The sequence below is a fragment of the Acinonyx jubatus genome, chromosome A2 (genome assembly GCF_027475565.1).
Source record: "Acinonyx jubatus isolate Ajub_Pintada_27869175 chromosome A2, VMU_Ajub_asm_v1.0, whole genome shotgun sequence".
NCBI classification, from domain to species: domain Eukaryota; kingdom Metazoa; phylum Chordata; class Mammalia; order Carnivora; family Felidae; genus Acinonyx; species Acinonyx jubatus.
Window position 1 is genome coordinate 73285966 of NC_069383.1, and position 15681 is coordinate 73301646.

Consider the following 15681-nt stretch of genomic DNA (forward strand, 5'->3'; position numbering starts at 1 on the left):
TGTGTAGTGATAACTTATGCTCTGGAAAACACATTAACATCCACGTACATAGGTGGAGTTGACAGATACATTGCAGTAAAGGGAATGAAAAAAGGAAATAGTAAGTATGGAATATACCGAAGGGGCCTGAAATAAAGAAAATCTTTAAAAATGTACACAGCATATGGTAAACATTTGATTACCTATAAACCTGGACAAGTAAAACGAATGGAGAACTAGGAACTCAATGTGGACTATAGGTTTTCAGTCATGATCATATAGGTGATGCTTATGCTGCTATGGCCCAGGGCTCCAGGGCTCTCCCACCTGCTGGGACGTGTACACTGAAACTCAGCTCACAACAGATGCGGTTAGAGGAATCTGCTGAAGACCTGGGGAAGGCCGAGCCAAGAACACAGGGTCTTTTGCCACTCGGATGGCTCTTTTCTCCCTATTCTGCTTTTTTCCCCTTTTCATATTCTCCATCCTGGATAAAGTGATTCAGATATTTTAGAGAAAATCTTGGCACCATCCCATTCGTCCAACTGAGGTAGATCTTGTTTCTAAATATAACCTCTAATCAATATTTCTTCAGATGACAGTAGAGTCCTTCTTGAGAGCCATTTTGATCCTGGCTGTAAACATTGTAAACATGTCTTCCTATTACACTCATGTATTAAAAAAGTAGGATATGATCAAAAAGCTCGAAACTAGAGGGCAACCAGGGGCACATAGAACCCTACTGCTCTATCTCTGAAGCTCCCTTACCATTTGTGACTGAAGTCACAGTTGTCCTATAAACTCCAACATAGGCATATTCTAGACTCTATCATCAAGTGGAATTGGGAACGTCCCATCCTAGACTGGTAATTCTGATTTTGTGCTATTTTTTTTTTTTTATTGTTGTTAGATGCACAACTCAGACTTACATGCAATTTTGTTTCCTTCCCTCTCTGCTTGAGGCCACCATGCTTTCCAACCCATGGGACAGTTTCACTTTTTCCTTGCCCCTGCACAGTGTCTGCTCCCATGTGTACAGACAGCAAAGTTGGGACACAGCTTTAGATAATATGGGCTTTGAATAGCTGGCCTACACGTGTAATGGATAATTAGATCTGCTTTAGATTTCACATTATTTCCAAATTTCCAAGTGTTCAGGATTCTCATGATGCTGAGTTATTCACCTCTACAGAAAGCTCTCTTTTTCACCATTGAAGGAGTGAAGAGAATAGGTAGAAAGGCAGTAAGTGACTACACCTCAGAAAATAACAGCAGATAATAGCATTACCATGCTGAATGGCTCAGCCAGTAAATCAATCTATGGCTGCGATGCTGTTAGATATGAGCACCTGAAGTAGCCCATTCCATACCTTCTAACCACCTTCATTGTTTCTTGGCAACACTGTCCTCACAATTTGTTTTTACTTAAAAAACAAAGTATCCCGTAGTCATGACACCAAGCCAACGTTTTCTGTTTCCAGTTAAGGGAAATATAAAGATGCCAGAAAATATTTGTCCAAACAGGGCTGTTTTTCATTAGAAGGGTAGTTTTAGAGCCCTGTTACTGCAATATCAACTCTGTATTGTTCTATGACCATGAAGCACACAACTGAAATTGGCGGTTTTTTTTTTTTTTCTATTAGCAGCATATCACATTTGTTGGGTATTAAAGAAAGTGTTCACAGATATTAAAAGTTTTTCTCCTCCTGGGAAATGCACATCATTGAAAATGCAACATAATTTCCATTCTCTTTTGGAGTCCTTAAGTTTAAGACTGTAATTTTTTGGAGGTACTTCAAGTTAGCCAGCATATTAAATATCTGCTCCTCACCCTTTACCTCATGCATAACCTGACTTTATCGAAGCTGGAGAAAGATGTTAACCCTTTGCCCATCAGTTCTTTACCTCTGACAGGGCAGAAAGATCACTCACTATATACACCTGCTCTAGAGTGGACTTTCATGGTCCTCTTCTTCTATAGCATTTTTCAATATCATGTAACTAATCTTGGAAAGGACAGATTACTTTGCAGAGAACACCACTTACGAATTAGAGAATGTTCCACATTAAAGGAAATCAGTATGTAAGTTGTGACCAATTCCACATTTCCAATGTAACAAGTCTGGAAGTGCCATGCCCAACTGGAATGTCAGAAACTTCTAAGTTTGGCAAACGGCTATTGTGAAAGAAACAGGAAGCTTCTTGGGAGCTGTGGAATTCATCATGGCTTTGGAGAAAAATAGTAGCATCACAGATGGTAAGTGCCAGACCAGATGCTTCTGTGGCCATGATGAACTCCAGAGTGATGAGCCAGGCGGTCAAATCGAGAGTGCTCATGGTGAAGTGGAGCTCCACACTGAATTACTTTTGGATGACAAGGACAGTAGCACTACTTATTGTTTGTTCATGGCATTAGAATCAGACATTAACTCCCATCTGTCCAACCATCCTGCCAGGTCAGCATATAAGAGTGTCAAGCACTTTCCTTGAACCAGGCAAGTACTAGTCCAAGTGCCTTACACGGGTCACTTCAGTCACTCCTCATCACAAGTCATGACGTATGATTACGGTTACTATCACTGTCCAGATGGAGAAGTGGCTCTGTTCCCAAGGCCACAGTCAATAAGTGTCAGAACTTGAACAATTGGTTCTGAAACCAGAACTCCTAATGGCCATGCTGCAGTGCCTTGATGCCTCTCAGGTAATACGAGGCACTTGACTTCCCTCCTCTCAATGAATTTTCCAACAGCTTTGTGAGGTCAGTATTAACTATCCTTACTTGGATAAAGAAAAGATAGTTCTTTAGAAAGAGAAAACAAACAAAGAAAACAAACCTCCAAGAGACTTTGGGACTTGCCCCTGGACACACAGTGAGAAATGATGCTTTTGGGATTTGAATCCAGGTCTGTACGAATCTCAAGTACAACTAGAAGCACTATGTGTCTCACATGCCATAGTGAGCCTGTTGCTTGTCATGGATAAAAACTGACGGTAGCTGGAGTTTAGGTGCTCACATGTCAAAATCTCAGGGGAACATGAGATTTTTTTCAGCTAGAAACTGCTTTTCATACTTACACACATCTTTTCTTCTTATAGAGAAAACATGAAACATGTGATCCAGCAATTTCTCCAATGAACATTATCTTCCACTGTAGGCTGGACCCAAATTCAAAATTCTCTGTCCACATGTTTCACTGTTTGAAATGTTTTTGAGCACTTAGGATACCTAAGTCACACGGGTAGAAATTAATCAATGGAGACATGTAATGCACAAAATATGGAAATAATAGCTGCTTAAATTAAAATATAGGTTGCATCATCCAAATGAAGGCTGATCCAAAAATGGCATGTCAAACCACTAACATTTCTTTAACTGCTATTTATTTGCATGTTCTCTAGTTTTGTCTACAGTGTTTTCATGGATTTGCTCATGCTCCAGTGCTGGGCGTGCCAAGAGCTCAGTGCTGTATAAATAGTTTCAAATGCACAGAATGTGATGGAAATCTCATTTGAAACCATATGGCCTTTCACAAATGCTCCAAATGGCCACTACTCAAAGGTACAAGATTTAAAAAGTAATCCTGCCACCATTAAAAATATATGAATAAATAAACGATGGCAATGACTTCCTTTTCCCTACTGGATTTGTGGACGGGTTAGGGAGTATGAATTGCTTCTGCTCTGTGGCTGATTTTCAGTTCAGATAACTCATCTTTATTCATTTCCTTTCAGTCGTGATGAGCCATATTGAGAGCAGCTGTAGGCAAGAAAAAAAAAAAAAAAGGATCTCCTCACTCCCTCCTTTAAATCCTTGTCAAGCAGCCGTTATAAAGAATCCATCTGGGCTCAGTGCTTTTCTGGGCACCCAAGAAATAATAGAAAACAGGAGAAACAGAAAGTTTAAGCTGAATCTAACAAAGAGATTTAAAAATTACCCAAACACATGTTTTGGGGAAAAATCAACCTCAGGATGATTTAATGCAAAGTTGGGTAGGCCAGGCCTAAAGGAAAAGCACACTTTAAATTAAATTCAAAACCAGACCAAACCAAAGTGTACTTGGAAGGTGATGAGAAACACCAATAGGCAGGTAACTAGTAAGGAGAAGTCTGGTGGCCAATTCTAGTGAGAGTTACTTATAAAGTTAGAAGGTGATAGGTGAGTGTCAATAAGCCAAGCTCTAAAATGTAATAAGAGTGAAATGATTATGGGGAAACAACTTGCACAAAGCAGAATGAAATAAGAAATGATTTACTTTAATAATTGAGATTTTATATCAGAAAAAGTCTTTCCAGGTTTAAGCGGCAAATGAATCGGGGATCAAAACTCATTTTTTTTTTAATTTTGGATAAATGATGAATATTTTTTTGGATCTGAGATAGAAAGCACATGCTTTTGACATTTTACTTAAAATGATTTCATCTGTTTTAATACATAAACCCAACAGAAATCTTGTTTATGGATCATTCTACTATACTTCAATGACACAAAAATGGCTTCAGTTTCAAAGGGGAGAGTTGGCAAGTGATTACTGCATAAAATATCGCAGTCTTGTTTGTTTTACAGCATTTTTGTTCATGCGTTTTTAATGGTTACATGAACCAAATGCTTAGGCAGCTGTGCTGAAGATGGAATGAATGAGAAACAAAGATCTGCTAGAGGGCAAGCTGGAAGACTAACTGCTTTGCAGCTTTTCTTGAAATATAACTAACAGAGCAAGGAAGAATTCTAAATAGTGTTTGAAAATGACCAAGAAAGCACAGTGACTAAAATTCACAAAACAAGTTTTAAGAAGCTAGAAGGAAAAGTCAATCGAAGAACTGTCAGAATACACAAAGAAAATCCAAACTCTCTTGCTTTCCATTTATTAGCTAGAATTAGCAATGGCTTTTACTTCCCATCATCTCTGAACTCTGCCATTTTGGCACTGCTGAGTCCCCTCTCCCTTGTGACCTTAACTCTTCCATGGCTTCTACAATTTGCTTCTCTATCTACCTCTGCAATCTTCTCCATCTCTGTGGCTGGATCGGTTTTCTATCTGGCTTCTTTCCATCTCCACTTACCTCCTACAGTCCAGGGTCCTAAGCCTTGCTCTCTCCTGGGAGTCCCTTTATTTTTATATCACCATGTCACTTCTGATCATTCCTAAAATCTACATGGCCTTCCTCAGTATCCACTCTGCAACCTACAGGCACCAGCCTCTGTCCCTCTGCCACTGTGTCAACTTCAGTATGGTCAGAGTCAACCCCCATCACTAAGAGATCCATCCTCCAGGCTTCAAAATTGTGACTCACTTTTTTTTTTTTTTTTAACTTTTTTCTCTCCCTTGGTCAGTATATACAATCAGTCCTACTGATTCATCAAAAATTTATCTCTGTATTTTTCCTTTCATTAATGGGACTTAGGCTCTCACCAATTCACACCTAAATTATTTCTACAATAATACTAATAGCAAGTCAGTAGTGTCAACTTTCATGAGCCAAGCATTGCTCTGAATGCTTCTTATGAATTATATCATTATACAGGAAGAAATTAAGCGCAGAGATGAATTTATCTGCCTGAGGTCACACAACAAAGCAGAGCCACGATTTGAACCAAAGCTGTCTAATCATAACATTCTTTAGCACTCTGTTGAATGGTTTCTCACAGAATCTCTCATCCAAGCCATGTTGCACACTACATCCACTTTATTTTTCTAAAATAGTGTCTAAGGGGCACCTGGATGGCTCAGTAGGTACAGCACAGAACTCTCAATCTCAGGGTCATGAGTTCAAGCCTCACATTGGTCGTGGAGCCTACTTAAAAAACAAATAAAATAAAATAAAATCATGTTTTAAATGCAGTTATCTGTATTAGCAACCTCAATTATCCATACCCATGGGCTCAAAATTTGAGTTAAATTTTATGGAAACTTACCTTAAGGAAATAATTACTTGTGTATGGGAAGATTTATATACATGGATCTTCATGTAACATGATTTACAACAGTTCAAAATTGGAAACACCTTTAATGTTCAATGGCTGGTTAAACAGAATTGTGGCGCATTTATATGAGGAAACACACAGTATTAGAAATGACATTGCAGAAGAGTATTTGGTGACACGGGAAAATGTTTAAGATTTACTCAGTGGAAAAAAATAGATTATAGAAGTTATATAGAGCATGAATCCAATTTTGTGGGGGGAAAAAAGGCAAAACAAAAACAAAAACAAAAAACCAAATACACCAAATGTTAACCAAAATTGTTTTGAGGTATTGGGACTGTAAGGGATTTATTTTCATGTTTCTCCAACATTTTATAATGAATATATGATATGTTATAATCAGAGATCGCTCCCATGGTAAATGTTATTTAAAAAACAATATTTATATCTCATGACTACAGTGTCATTCCCTTGCTCAAGGACAAAACAGTAAGTACTTACTGTCTGTTATAGTAGGTTGAAAATTTCCATGCCTTTAATGAAGCCCCTTTGTCTAAGGCTTCTTAGTTCTTGAATCCCAACCTCTATGTCTTTCCAGGAGAATGACGCCAGCCATATAGGATTTCATTAGGCTTCCTTTTTGCATGCCCACCAACTCTGCAATTGGTCAAAGCCCAGCCAGGGCCTCACATCACTCACTCCTGACCAATGCAGATGCACCCACCCATCCTGGATTCTTAGACTATAACTTGGATTTATTTATAAATGTTTGGTATTTCTTTCTAGTTTTACCATGTCTAGAAAATGGCACTCAACCTGTAGGCCACGTAGTCATTATAAAAGTCATCATTACCATACACAAGTCAGGCAGGTGGTAAAAATGTTTCCTCCATTTAATGCTTTAGTTTTATTATTTACACGCTAGCTTTAGCTGCTATTCTCTGTCTCCTGCACCATGTTTTTCACACTTGGGCTATGGTACTTCCTACCTAAATTAAAGTGATATATTTACATGTATGTTTCCCTTGCTCAATTGTCAGTTCCTTGAATGCAGTAAAAATACATAATCGAGTTTTACTGCCCCAGCACATAACATTTAGTAGTACTTAATAAACATTTATTGAATAAATGGCAGATTAGCAGAAATAGGTAAATCTGTATCTAAAATAAATATAAGTTGTTTGAGGAAAATACTGAGAGCAACTTTCCCATGATTTACGATTGGACTATAATACCAGCACCAGAAATGATTAAAATATTCATGAATGAAATTGATAAGGTAAAAAATAATTCCTATCTCCAGTTAGCTTTGCCAGATACCTAAGAGATGCATAAAAGTGAACATGAAAATAAAATGTAAGACTTACACATCATTCTGATTTTTTATACCAGAAGACTGTTCCTATCTAGAGATCTAGCAATAAAATGGGTGGGAGGAGGAGGAGGAAAAAATAATTTTCACTGATTGTGAAACTTATCAAATGGCAACTCCAATTGCCACTTTTTTCCACTATATTCTAAATTACTCTAAACTTGCCATGTATCTGTGGAGACCGAAAGATCATACCACAATTCACAAGACGTAACACTGTATGAATAAGTGGTCTATATATGGGGAACTATAATTTTTCTGTGGAACTTTGGAGAAGTTGCAACCACACAAGGAAAGTCTGATTGGTTAATATAGCCAATCAAGCCACTGGTTGTGTTTCAGAATACCATAATCCCGAACACACAGGCGTGGTTTTATATAATACATGGGTATAACTCCAACAGGGTCTGCATGCTCTAAGGATTCTCCCATCTCTTGTTGGCCCTAATTTCCATTTCTTTAGACTACTTCACTTCTCTTTGAGCTCAACAGGCCATAACATTACATCATAAGTGGGTAAAACTGAGACTCATCTTTCCATCTTAGCGACCATATAAAGTAGATATTTAACTACCAGTGGATTCTGTCATCCTGGATCAAAGGAAGAATATATGCAGGGAAAAAAAAGAGGGAAGCATTTTTCCTCTTCTTAATCTATGGGATAATGAACAAAAGTGCCCTGTGAGATCAAATGAGGAACACCAAGAGGAAAGCCATTCCAAACTAGTTGTTATTTATATTGTAAAAACATGGCAAAAATTATTAAAATAGAACTGCTAAGAAATCAACCAGAGAAATAAAAATCAGGGAATTAAAAAATCTATAGTTTTAAATGGAACCCCAGTATAACTTTAAATTTAGGGAAAGTTGTCCCTCCCCCCCCCCCCCACTTTATAGGCTAACCACATTCCCTCAGGCTTTTACCAGGTGAAGGTAACGTTTTGTGTTTTGTGTGCACGAGAGCATAATGAGATCCACAGTTACCTGGATTTGAATTACAATGAGCCACTTTTAATAGGTCCATTCTGTATCAGGGATATGATGTGAAACGAATGGACTCTGGGAATGGGGAGACTCCCATTGGACCTATAACTGTCAGCAAATCAGACTCACTTTAGAACTGAGAATTTGAGTTCTTTGCTTGGTACTATGAGATAGCCTGAAGACCTGTGTTTGGGTGAGGAGGGTGTAAGGGCAGGGGCAGAACGCTAGAGCAGAAGCCAATGGAATAGCCTCCACAAAGGAACTCTAGTTTTAAGAACAAATTATGCCTGCTTAACGGGATATAAAATCCTTGGGACATTGCAGGCATTCAATATCAAATATTAATAGTGATACTCTGTCCTTTAGTGGAGAGTTTTCCATATAAACAAAATTAAAAAAATACTTTATGCATTAATGAGGCAAATAATCAAGGAATATGAATCTTATGTTTATTATACTAAAATCTATTTGGATTAATGTCCTAAAAGCCATAGGTGCACCAAAACCTATATTCTAATACTCTTTAAAGAGATACAATTGAGGGTGCCTGGGTGGCTCAATCAGTTAAGTGTCAGACTTTCGATCTCAGCTCAGGTCATGATATGATTTGTGGGATCAAGCTCCACATTGGGCTCTGCCTTGACAGCATGGAACCTGCTTTAGATTCTGTGTCTTCCTCAGTCTCTGCCCCTCCCCTGCTCATGCGCTCTCTCTCAAACTAAATAAATAAACATGAAAAAATTAAAAAAAATACAGAGACACAATTGTATTATCTTTTAGTATGCAGAAACTAGAAGAGGGCTGATTTTATCAAGCAGAGGTCCTTCACTGGTTCACTTGAACTTAGCACATTAACAGTGGTTTCAACATGCTTGAAAACAGGTTTTTAAATAGGATAAATACTGTCCTTGGTGTTCCTCTTCAGAAACCTTTACTGACTTAGTAAACTACTTTTCATGGATGGAGGAAAAGCCAAATTCACTAGGCCATTTCACTTACCAAAAATTAAAACACACACACACACAAACACCCAGTACCTAAACATTAAGCTTTTCTGGTATTTTAGATCAACATGTAAAAAAAAAAATCACTGTCTGAAAAAGAATGTAAATATATTACATTCCTGTAGGATAGAGCAGCAACAATAAATAGATTGACTACATTTCACCTAAATACATAATTAATAAGTTGATCTAATATATTTTGATTTAAAGGGAAACTTAGAAAGGGGAATTGTATTTAAGGAAATGCTTTAAACACAAAGGGTCTCCTCGTAAACAAGTAGCAGGCAGGAGGTCTTACATCTATGGCATTAAACGGGTTAAGCACACAATCCCAACTGGAGGATGTTGTAATTTTTTAGATTTACGAATTGGCCAGGCCACTCAGCATCTTGAACGCAATAGACGCTATCTAGATCTGTCCCTTACCTGCTGGGAAGAGACAATTCCCCTCACACTTGGAACCCCGAAGCCCGTTAAGCTGCCTGCTCTGTAACCTTGGCAGCTGGACCCTACACAATTCTTCATCTCTTGCCACTGGGCCTCACTAAATAAAAACTATGGTGCCTTGTTAGCCAACAACTGAGCGTGAAATCACTACACTGCAATCCCCTACTCTCTGAGTCAATCAATTCTTCCTGCCATTATGGATCTGGATGCATCGGGTCAATAAAGAGAGGGGGAGAAAATGGAGCGGAATAAAAAGAGGGGGACGGAAACACACCCAAACAGCATACTTAATTCCATATAGTGAAATTAGTTAGTGCATTCATATAAAACAGTTTAGAGCTGGCTAACAAAACCAAGGCATGTGCTATTTAATGTCGTCATCAGGCTTTGAACTTGCCCAGGACACAGAATGGGGAAAACTATGGAGACAGATATGCGGCAAAGAAACAAGCTTTTGTCAGGTCTAAATTGCTAACAGATTAGAGCGTGTTTGACAAGGCACTGAGATTGTAACATATGTTCTTTTTAAGAAGTATTAACATTTCATGCATTAGCTACATGCGAACTGAGAAAGCCTGAACCACTAAGAACTATTAGATGTCATTTGCAGTAGTCAGCAGCTCTCCATGCTTGGAATCCTGTGTGAGCCTTCAACAGGGGACAGAGGATGCAGGGAAGGTGGAGAGGAGGGGAGGAAAGTCAGAAAGGACAGAATGCAAAGAAAGAGGCTGTGCCACGTGCTGAAAGTGGTGCTAACTTTTTTCTTGAAGAAGCTCCCAAATGTTCAGAAGAGGGGTGCAGAAGAGGGAAGGAATATTTTGACATAAAGTTCTTTTCAGCATTTTATCTCACTTAAATAACATCTCCTACCTATTACTACTTTCTTAGTTGGAGAGCTGTTCACTCCATATCCTGAAATGGCCCTTTGGCTCACATTTCCCAAAATGGTTCTTTTTCTGGAGGGCAAAACTGTTTTATGGCAGAAATCAGAGTGTTGAATAAATATTACTATTAAAAACTAGCTAGGACTACTGGTCCATCCAGAGCACTCAAAAATCATTAGGCCTTTACTACAGGGCCCAGGCTTCCTAATCGTAAAGTTTCACATATAGTGTGTTATGGTTGCTTTTACAGAAAATTTCAACAACTTTTGCTGTTAGTCTACAGGCCCCTTATGGATAGCAGCTATATCTCGTCTGCACAATGCCTGGCAAATAGTAAGGACTGGATGAACATTTGTTGACTTGTATTTATATGAAGGGAATGGAAAACATAAAATAATACCTCTAAGCAAGGAGTCCTGCCAGCAGCACTGTCTACCCATCCCTCTTCCATGGTCCTACCGTCCTCCTGGCCATGGTCTGTTGCACTCCCGGGCATAACTGACTGCAGTTCTCATTACTGGGCAAGGCTCACTGATTGCTCTTGTCTTCCCTAGAAGACTGCAGTATCCCTAAGGTTGGGCACTAAGACTTACTTGACTTTGTAGCCTAAACATCCAGAACAGGGGCATACTGATAGGGCACCAAAACTAATTATTACCTGACAAACTTCATACCCGCCAGACGAGTTACCATCCTATTTTATTAAAGGCGCTGGAAATGGAGAACTCCTATCTCAGTAAAATGTAATTATGTGCACATCATTATCTGATTTGAAAATTCTTTTAAAATGAGTTCTTATTTTGTATCATACAGCTTAATTTTATTATTCACATGTTATTCAGAATCCAGGGATTGTTACTGATCATATTTGTACATGTGTGTACATATTTGTTGTATATGTAGATAGAAAGGTATTCAAAGAGATATGGAGATAACAAACTTTAAACCCCAGGTCCCTTTTCACTTCTTGACTGACTCCCTGATGCTGATTTTAACGTTAAACATGCTCCTTTTAAAGTTAAACAGAATTCTAAACATAGCTTAGAAGGAATAAAAGCTATGAAGTATTATCATACCCAAAGAGAAATAATTTCAGAGTTTGTTGTTATTTTGGATTATTTATGCACCTATCCAGATTTTTATGGGAAAAAAGAGTTTGATTTTGATCCTGGGACTCATAATCTGACTTCATTGATAGCAAATTAGTACAATCTAGGATATGGTAGAAGATATTTACCATATATGCAAACATAATCTGTTAGGAGAAAAGCAATGTGGCTTATATATAGAGAGAGGGCATGACTCTTCAGTCATTGTGAGTTATTTGAGAAGGTAAATAAGCAGGGCACATCATTTATTTAAACTTTTAAAGCCCTTTGACAAGGTTCCACATCAAAGATGGTTTATAAAAACGGAGTGAACATGGGATTGGGAACGTGTTTTCTCATGGAGAGAGGAGTTGATTTAAGATGGGAAATAATGAGAAGAACCAACCTTTTTCATCAGAGAAGTGTTATATGTAACCGACAGACAGCATTAGCTGGATTTTCTTTTTAATATTAAAAGTTATCTTAGAGAGAGAAGCACACTGAAAGAAAGAAAAGAGAAGAAAAGCAAAGAGAAAAAAAAGAAAAAAGAAAAGGAATGAAGGAGGGAAGGTAGATCTGCATGACGTATCTGCCTCTTTCGTGTGATAAAACCGTGGGAAGATTGTGTGTGTGTGTGTGTGAGAGAGAGAGAGAGAGAGAGAGAGAGAGAGAGAGAGAGAGGAAAGAGACAAGAGGAGAGAGAAGAGCTGCTGGAGGTGGGGTGGAGGGTGACAAGCAGATGATGCTCTTATCAACGCACCAAAGTGGCATAACTGCTCCCACCCAACATGGACAAGTTTGATGACTATGTCCTATAAGACATCTGATTAGAAAAGTCTGGTGAAACTGAGGAAATAAAATATTCTAAGTATTATTTTTAAAAATGGAGGGAAAAAAATCTCATTGGGGTGTGTGTGTGTGTGTGTGTGTGTGTCTAATGAAAGAACAATGGAGGCAGACAGAGATAGAAAAATTGTTCAGCAAGGAAAAAACACAAGTTGAGAGGAGTGACTGGAAAAGTTTATAGTCACAGAGGATTTACAGGGGGCGGGTGGGGGTGGTATCCCCTATGCTCACTGTTTGAATAGTAAGGGGGGTGGTATCCACTATGCTCACTGTCTGAAGAGTAAAGCCAGGTAAACCCCTTTGAAGTTTAAAAGGCTCTTTTAGGACACCCGATAGGATGTGCTTAGAGTTACACAATAGGTGGCTCTTCCAGAGAAAGCATCCAGGGAAAATGTGAAATACGCTTAAGAAGTTTGAGATATTTGGGAGGCTAGATTCTTAACAGGTTAACAAAGCAAATGAGGAGCTTCTAGCTGCACCCCCAGCTTTTGAACTTCCCCTCCTCTCCCTTCCACAGAAAGAGGAAGAGTGGCAGGCCTGGAAGAGCCATGGCTTCCATTCTCTCGATTTAATGCAGAAAGAAAATTGAGCATGGATTGTGAATGTTGCATCAGGATTACTGTTATCAACCTTAGTCACTAATGACCCAATTTGGGAGCAAGAGGAGTAGAGGGGAGAAGGTTCCAGTCAAACAACAGTACTGTCTGACGATGCAAAATATCTTTTTTGAGGTAATTAAGAATTTTTTTTGGCGACTTTAAAGACTGGTTTCTTATGTGCAGTGCAGCATAGAACAGCTTGTAGGCTGCAGATCAATAAATTCCAGTTAACTTTCAAGTCATGTCGGCATGCAGCCCTGACTGGTTTATTAATTTAAATTTCAGCCCTCTAAAAAGGTATGTCTAAAGAAATAAGGCACTATGAGGATGGTACTGAGATTGCTCAATCAGAACAGGCCTTTGCATATATTGGTTATCCACATCAACAGGAAATCTTAAACCACTGAAGAGAATAGATCACCCCTCCTTCTGTCTCATTTGGTTAGTGTTTTTCTTAGGAACCCTGAGAACCATTTCTTTTTGTTTTTAACAGTACTTGATCTCTGAACAACAAATACCTTATGGCTTTCCTCACGCACACTTCAGCAACTAGATAAGAACAAAAAAGGTGAAAACGAAAAGAGAGTAACACTATCTCAAGGTTTAAATCTCTTCGTAGGGAGGGAGGAAGGTCTGCCAGAGTCTCCTTTCTCTCTTCCCTGCCACGATGTCCCTGGAATGGACCAAACAGTAAGGATTTGGCCTAGAAGTGAAAAGTGAGGAACAGCTTATGCTTTTGCTACAATCGTCTCTTCCTTGCTTTCTTACCTTTGATTCTTCACTTTGTTTGCTTTTGCTACACATTTTTTAAAAGCCCTCAAATATCTGTCAGTGGATGATCCCTTTTGGGGACTTGCTCCAGGCATCAAGACATTCTGGACTCCCTGCTCCAAAATGACTAGTATTTTAAGAGGTACAGACTAATTTTACTGTGCCCCAAATTATTATGATAGCACAGCTGCGGTTCAAACAATGCATCCTCAAACTAAATGGCTACTGGATGATCTGTGTTCACTTTTCCCTTACACTGACATAAATAAGAACAAGCTGCTGGAATCCATGAAAACTGGTCAGAGACAAAGGCTGCACATGAATTCTGCACCTACAAGATTTTTATTGTGAAAGAAGTATTTATGAAATGCTAATACCATTTGAATTTGGCCCATGTAATAGTATCTTAAGTATATGTTTAAAAAAACAAGTGTTACGATGTGACTCTTGATCCTGGGGTCACTGAGTTTGAGCCCCACATTGGGTATAGAGCTTACACAAATTACAAATAATAAGTGAACTTAAAAAAATAACACACATCCCCCCGAAACCGACAAGTGCTGACATAGAAATCCTAGATGTTTTCAGATCAATTGGGCCTTCATGAGATTTATATAGAACATTACTATCATTTTACTAATAACTGTGATATGTATTTTAAGAGCTAACTGAAACAATATGGAACTTACGGCAAATTTTCTTGTTGAGAAATTTAGGCTAAAGACAGATTTACACTTTTTTATTTCTGACTGCATTCAGTTTTAATCAAGGTTTCTAGAGCTTCTCACTAACAGTGAAACTGTATTTAAATAGGGCCTTTAGGGTTTTCGAGTTACAGATTAATTAACTCAATTTGGACAGGGTTTTGGGGGCAACTGTAGCTCTCGCGTCTCTAATTTTATCTCCAGAGGTAGTCAATGTTCCTCTAGACATTAGCAACTAAATAATTGCATAGGCTTAGACGGATTATTATTGAAACATCTCAAGTACAGCAGACTTGTTAGAAGTCAGAATAAGACCAGTGTTGAGTACAAGGATAGCATGCTATTATTTCACATTTCTAGCACCTTGCTGATCTGGGCTATGAATGCAACTGTACCACTCAGCTGGGGGATGTGGGGGATATGAATGAATGGCTCATGTATGTTTCCCCCTCCGTAAACTGGGGATGAGAACACCTAAGTCACAAGGCAGTTGTGAGGACTAAGTGAGAGTATTTGTGTAAAGTGTCCACCATTGATGCCTGGCACACAGCAAGTGCTCAGTAAGTCTCTATTTACAAGGCTTTATTTACAAGGCTGTCACTATTACTATTATAAACCTGAGTACCATGTTTTATCGTGCATAGCAAAGCTTTCTAGAAATAAAAGGCAGAGAAAGGATCAGGAAACGAGTAGCACATGCTTGTTCAGACAATACAATGAATATTCTTTGATCAGATTTTCTTTCCTGCCTTTCTCCAGGTACCCACGCACCCATTCACGCATGTTATTGAGGCCATTATATTTCTTGCGACTTCATACATAACCTGGACTTTTTAGGTTCTCTGCGCCTTTAAATCCCCCTCTCTGGAAGCCTGTTTCTGACTATAACTATCCTACCTAGTCTTCAAGCCTTAGCTCACATATCTTCTCCATGAAGCATTCCCTGACTCAGTGAGGTCTGTCCCTGCTGTTTTCCTTGCCCTGAATTTACATTTGTATAATTATACTTTTTGTACTTTACCTTGAGCTAGTTAGTAGTCATCTATATCTTATGTCATTTAATGCACTTAAGCCACTTGA

At 38.6% G+C, this 15681-nt stretch overlaps 1 protein-coding gene across 6 annotated transcripts in view; it reads right to left on the bottom strand.

The window, feature by feature from the left end:
* The window catches only part of CDK14 (cyclin dependent kinase 14), a 599181-nt gene that overhangs the window by 42147 nt on the left and 541353 nt on the right, over nucleotides 1-15681 (bottom strand). Inside the window, exon 15 of one of the 6 annotated variants that reach the window (XR_008296846.1) lies at nucleotides 3055-3205. The exons of the other annotated variants lie outside the window; for them this stretch is intronic. The gene's annotated coding sequence lies outside the window, so the exon portion shown is untranslated. The remainder of the gene's footprint in view (nucleotides 1-3054; nucleotides 3206-15681) is intronic. 6 annotated transcript variants of the gene reach the window in all.